The sequence below is a fragment of the Hipposideros armiger genome, unplaced genomic scaffold (assembly GCF_001890085.2).
Source record: "Hipposideros armiger isolate ML-2016 unplaced genomic scaffold, ASM189008v1 scaffold_135, whole genome shotgun sequence".
NCBI lineage: Eukaryota > Metazoa > Chordata > Mammalia > Chiroptera > Hipposideridae > Hipposideros > Hipposideros armiger.
The window spans coordinates 2,036,446-2,042,816 of record NW_017731485.1 but is presented as its reverse complement, the minus strand read 5'-3'; the positions used below and the strand labels follow the sequence as shown (position 1 = coordinate 2,042,816).

The 6,371-nt window shown below is 42.5% G+C and overlaps 1 protein-coding gene across 1 annotated transcript in view; it reads left to right on the top strand.

The window, feature by feature from the left end:
- The first annotated feature begins 5,911 nt into the window (after positions 1–5,911).
- The window catches only part of SCNN1G (sodium channel epithelial 1 subunit gamma), a 33,285-nt gene continuing 32,825 nt past the window's right edge, over positions 5,912–6,371 (top strand). Inside the window, exon 1 of the mRNA XM_019649922.1 lies at positions 5,912–6,082. The gene's annotated coding sequence lies outside the window, so the exon portion shown is untranslated. The remainder of the gene's footprint in view (positions 6,083–6,371) is intronic.

Sequence of the window (6,371 nt, the reverse complement as noted above, 5' to 3'; positions counted from 1 at the left end):
ATGACCATAATTTGTAATTAAGTGGAAAAAAAAAGTAGATAGCAGAAAAAAAATAAGGCCATTTAGGTAATACAGTTTCCTATACTTATATAACAATTTTGAAGTCTGAAAGAATACACAAAATGATTAATAATGAGGTGGGGTTTGAGGGTCTGTGGTAAGTGGTTATGTATTGCTTACCGTTTCTACAATGATTAATATCATCAAAGAAAGTTTAAATATATTTCCCTTTTTAGAAAAAGAGAGAGTTGAAAACATTAATAGCTGTTGAAATAGCAAAGTCCCTCATCTAAATTATTTGCTGGGAGATGCTTGCAAACATTGTGGAGATGAATCAATTGTTGAATAAGTTATTGATCAAACCATAAAGCAACAAACAAATCAACTTCATCAGTAATGAGTAAAAAACCTGGAGATAAATGCACATATTCTCTCAGTGGATACATATTGCTAACTATTTACTTATTTTTTTAAACTTTCATTATGAAATTTTTCAAACATAGAGAACAGCTGAAAGACCCGTACATTAGACATCCATTCTTTTTCTTCCAATACAAACAGACCAAATTCCCGCTCTCATAGAGCTTAAAATTTAGTGGCTGTTAACTTACTTTTTTTCCCCTTCAGAGCCTGAACTTTCTGGCCCCTATTCTCACTCAGACTGACTAGGAAATCTCCAAGGCCAGCGGGATTCTGTTAATGATTGCTGTAGCAATTCCCCACCTTTATCACTCACAATGTTCTGTTATGTAACCAGTTCTGCATATCTCGTAGATTGTGGGACCCTGTGAAAATGAAAATGCAGAGCCGCTTGTTCAAAAGTTATTAAGAATTTCAAGATGGCCACAGCACAAGACCCTTCTAAGTATGGGGCCTTGTGCAACTCCACAAGTTACACCCCCACGAAGCCAGCCCTGTGTGTACCATGCACACACAAGTCTCAGCCCTCATAGAATACAAATATTGTCATGTAACTGTCTCTTACCAGCCCATTCAGCCCTCCAGCCTGCAGTTAGCTGGGCATTTCCACTGTGTGAGCCGACCCCATTCTCCCCATGCATAGCATCCCAGAGCCAGAGGAGCCCACCATAACCCAAACTGGAACTCGTTCTGTTATTTTACTCACTCGTTTATTCATAAAATACAGTCTGAGCCCCTCTGTGCGCCAGGCACTGTTCTATACTCTGGGGATAGAGCAGAGAACTAACCAGGCAAAAGTACCTGCTTTCAAGGAGCTTACACTGTAACGGGGGGAAAGACAGACAACAAACAAGTAACAGTCACCGTGTGTCAGATGCACATTGGCGCTGTGGAGAAAAATAAAGCAGGAAAGGGGAACAGAACATTTCTGCAGAGGCTGAAATTTTAAATAGAGTGGTCATGAAAGGCTGCAATGTGCCTGCCAACAAAAGTATGTGTGTTAGCAAGGTTTCATTCACACAAGTTATAGTGCTGTCAGCCGTGAATTCAATGTTAGTGCATCAATCATACATATTAAATAAGGTGCCTTTAAACAGAACCACACATATTTAGAAGCTATGCATTGATCGGTTGATGAATATGTTGTGACCAGAGGCTCACAGGAACCTAACTCTATATTTCACCTCGGAGCAAGGGTTTGGCATTCACTAACTCAGTGTTTATGGTGACTTGAGAGCGTTCAAATGCAGTCATCAAGAACCGGTACATTTCTAGTCCTAAAGGCAATCTCACTGTGACTTCTCGCATCTGCGCCAGATGAATAACCTGGCTGGAGGAGGCCGTTTCCACTACTTCATCCTTCTCACTACATCCATCTCAAAGCTGCAAACGGCCTGTGGTGGGAGGGGAGCATCCCACTTAGAGACCTCCTGCATAAAGGGAGAGCCCGCAACCGCATCTATGGCTGCTGTCCGCGGTGCTGAGCATCTAAACCCAGCTTCCTAAAAGAGAAGACGCACTGCAAAAATCGTTATGAAATTCACGTAAGTGAATCTAAGGGTCCTGTCCCCTGTTCCCCAGTGATCAAGGAGAGAAGGCTTTTTTTGTTTTTAAAGACTGGATTAGTGACCATGCATGAAGAGAGAGCCTTGATCTCATCCTCGTGGGGCAAGATAACATCCACAAGAAAGAAGATGTCCAAAAAATGAAAGACATCGTTCTAAAGCCACAGGAATCCTGGAAAGAGCCAAACGTGGGAGCAAGTCTTGCTTATTACCACTGGGTTCCTTCCCACACTTTGCCAATCCTGGGCTACTGAGGCCCAAGGATCAGCGTAACCAAGCCTTCTAAACCAAGATCTCCTCTGACTCTCTAGAAGATTTACAATCTCCTCCTATTTCTCATGACTAGCTTCCTGAGTCCCTGAATCAGATTAATAAAATAATGTTTTTTACACTAGGAAAATGATACTACTTTTGTCAGAGGCATGTGTGCCCTTTAAAAGAAAGAAAGCATCCTAGAAAATGGATGTAACCCAATTTGCATTTCTCTGATATTACAATAATTGATGCTATTGTCACAGCTAAAACTAAGTAGTTTTCCAGGTCATTGGGAATTAGGATCTGATTAATAACTAAGAATGATCTTTTTCTCATGCCACCACCTGTCATGAGCCCAGCAAGTCATAGAAGACCTTGTTGACAACTTCCCAAAATCCTGCCATCCTGTTACGTAGTACAAATGTGATCCCAGAAATCTAAGTCCCGTCGAGCCCACATCAAGATGTGCAACAACCTTCAGGTCCTGTGGAGATAACCTGGTGACATTTGGACCTTCGCGAGACTGCTAAAGAGGGCCAGGATTAAGGACAGTCTACCTTCTTTAGTAGTGCAGGGTCCTCACTGGTGTCATCTGGCATAGAATAAAGGTTGCCCTTCTTCTGAGACTGGATATGGAATACACTCGCTTTAAGGAACAGGAGATGGCATCACCCCATCTGAGTGGGAAGATAGGATTTTTATCCTCTCTGTATTAGTTGGGACTCTTTTGGTTTCTAGTGATAGAAACTGAATTCAACATGTCTTGGGCCGGCCGAGTGGCTCAGTTGGTTAAGAGCTCGCTCAAGAGTGCAAGCTCTGAGCAACAGGGTCGCCAGTTAGATTCTGGGCCCGAGCTGAGCTGCTGCTGAGCTGCCAAAAGGTGGCAGGATGGCTCAGCTTTAAAAAAAAAAAAAAAACTACATGTCTTAAATGCTATAGCAAATTTACTGGCTCACATGACTAAAAAATCCAGGAAGGAGATTCGGCTTTCGGGGCTGGTAGGTCCAAATACATGCATTTTATCATCAGGGCTGGAATGCTCCCCATCTCTCAGCTCTACTTTTCTTTGTGTTGGCTTCACTCCCAAGCCCCATGGGGACACACACACACACACACACACACACACACACACACACACACCCCCCTCATGGATAAAACACACTCCTTCCTGGTATTAGTAGCCCAAACAGAAAGAGAAGTTCTCCTTTGTAATCTTCCAGAAAATGTCCTGGGTGGGTGTCATTCCCACTTGGATTGAATTGGGACCCATGTCCACTCCTGAACAAAATGCTGTGATAAGCTGATTGACTAGATCTAGAGCCAGAGGTGGGATCAACCCAACTCGAACCACAGTTCGAGGACTGAGAAAGGGGGATGAAACGGTCCTCCAAAGGAAATTCAGAAATGCCTACAGAATAAAAGAAAATGGATGCTGGTATAAAAAAAAGAGAGTAAATATATGACCACTGCACCATTGCTTTTGGCAAGCAAGTCTACAAAATCTGTGCATTTAGGGAACAATGTGAGTCTCATTTAATACCACCTTTTCCTAAGTGGTGTAGAAGTAATACTATTGACAACAAAGAGGGCTGTTGGTTCACTTCCTTTTAAAGTTCCTTCCTCACTCATTGCCACTTTCTTGGAGAGTCACCCGTTCACCCACAGTGGAGGACCTCTAGCGCCATCTCTGTTCTGTGTTTCTACCCTCATGATGCTAGCTGATTGGACGGGGGTGAGGAGTCCTGACCCCAGAGAAGCCAGCTCATTGGGAGACCAGTGGCCAATCAAATTTGTCCTAGGCATCCACTGAGACTGAGAGGGTGGTTGGGAACTCAAGGAAGCCCACAAAATCCTCCTCCTGAGGGACCCAGAACTTTCCTGGTTCCCCTTCTCCCGAGGTCTATTTGTGTATACGGAAACCTCTAGATTCCGTAAAAGACTTCTGCCTGCATCCATTTAATAATGTCTTGGTTTTGCTTCCACTAACTTGAGTCTGTTTCTGTTACAAGCCCTGAGACAGGAGTGTGTCCGTCATATTCAAGGACCAACATGGAGGCCAATGAGGAAGGAGCAGGGTGAGCCAGGCTAAGAGTGCAGGGAATGAGAGAAGGGTGACCATGAGGGCTCTGGCTTGCACTCTGAAAGAAGAAAGACATCGTTGAACAGGTTTCAACAGAGGAGTGACATGATCTGGCTCAAATTCAACGGGATCCCCTTGGCTGGTGTATTGATAAGAGGCTTTAGAGGGCAGGGGAGACTAGTCAGGAGGCTCTGGCAATGACCCAGGTGACAGATGGTGATGGACCGGAGCATGGCGGTGGCCCCAGAGCTGGTGAGAAGTATATTGTAGACATATTTTATAAGTATGGACACTGATGCTTCTGGAGGGAAAGGGAGCTGACTATAGTCTAATGATGACAGAAGCTGTTCAGAGACAGCACCACTCCGTGCTTTTAACCGGAGGCATAGTGGAAATACAGAAGTCAGAACTGCATTCATGAAAGAAGCCAGACACAAAAGAGTCAGCCATTTGTATGAAGTGTAAGAACCAAGAAAACCAAGCTATTGTGATATAAATCTGAACGTGGCTGCCAATGTTGGAACTGAATAGAGAGGGGTTGAGGGAACCTATTGGGACAATGCTCTATATGTTGATTAGGGTGATGGTTACACGAGTGTATACGTTTACCAAGAACTCATTGACTTGTATCCTTAAGATCTGTGCATTTCACTGTGTATAGATTTTAACATGAGTTTTCAAAAGAAATCAATTCAGCCTAAATTTATTCTATCTGATAGTGACATAGATCTATTTTATGTCTTATCCCTGAGTTCAACGAGCTTGCCATCTTTTAAAAACATTTTATGGCACAGGTGATATATAGACAGATAGATATAGATAGATACAGGTATCTAGATATAAATTCCATTAAAAAAACACACAAGAAAACGCAGATAAGTAAAAATCGTTTGTAAGCCTACCCCAAGAGATAACCTCTTTTAAAAGACATATATATATATATATATATATATATATATATATATATATATATATATATATATTTTCTATTATCCTATATTACTGTTTTTGCAGCCCGCACTTTTCTCTTAACTGTTCATTTTGTCGTGCTAATTAAACGGGGTATATTGACAGGAAAAAATCCCAACTAGTAGGAATTCATCCCAAGGGAATAATCAGAGATGTACATGAAGACATTATACAGAGGGTAATTTATATTAGTGAAAAATTGGAGGCAATCTTAAAATCTATCAATTGATTGATTAAATAAGTTATGTGAATGGTATGCTTAGGTAAATGTGTATATTGGCAAGAAAAGTTACTCATAATATATTATGAAGTGAAAAAGGTGGCTGTGTTTTACGAGACTATAACTGTGTAGTATATTGCCATTAAAATGAACTTAAGAAATTAAAGAACTGTGCGTATTTCATAATCCCATTATCCATATATAAATATATATATATATAAAGTAATAACCAAACTGTTAATTATGCTCGTTTGGGGGTGGGGGGGAGTCGCAGATTATGGAAAGACTTCCATTTACTCTTTATCACTTGAATTCTTTACAATGTGCATGTTTTGTTAGAATAAATGATTGACATTTTTAAAGACACTTTTCTTTAACTTGTCCTCCAAAAATACGGAACCAGTTTCTACTCACCTGGGCACGTAGCCCTGTTATTCAAGTGCGGCCCTTGGACCAGCAATGGAGGCATCACGGGGGGTGTAGGGGGGGTGTGGAAATGCAGATTCCCGAGCCGCTCGCCTACTGAATTAGAATCTGCATTTTAATACGATCCCCAGGCGATGGTATTCACAGGTAAATCTGATGAGCACTGAGCGACAACAGACTCCTTTCCCTCCCTGAGTCTGTTTCTTCTCGACTCAAAGGGACTGAGCCCGAGGTGTCTCTAGGGCCCCTCCTCTCCCTCCCCCAGCTGCAATCTTCTAAGCTCATTTCTTGCTGAGTCCCTATAAAAAGGCAGCTGACCCGATCAAAGGATAAGCGGCCTGGCTGAACAGCCTCTGCTGCCAGCAGCCGGACGTAGGTGGCGTGAGGCAGCCTCACGCCCCAGGTCAGGAGGAAGCCCGAGGCAAGAGGCTGCTGG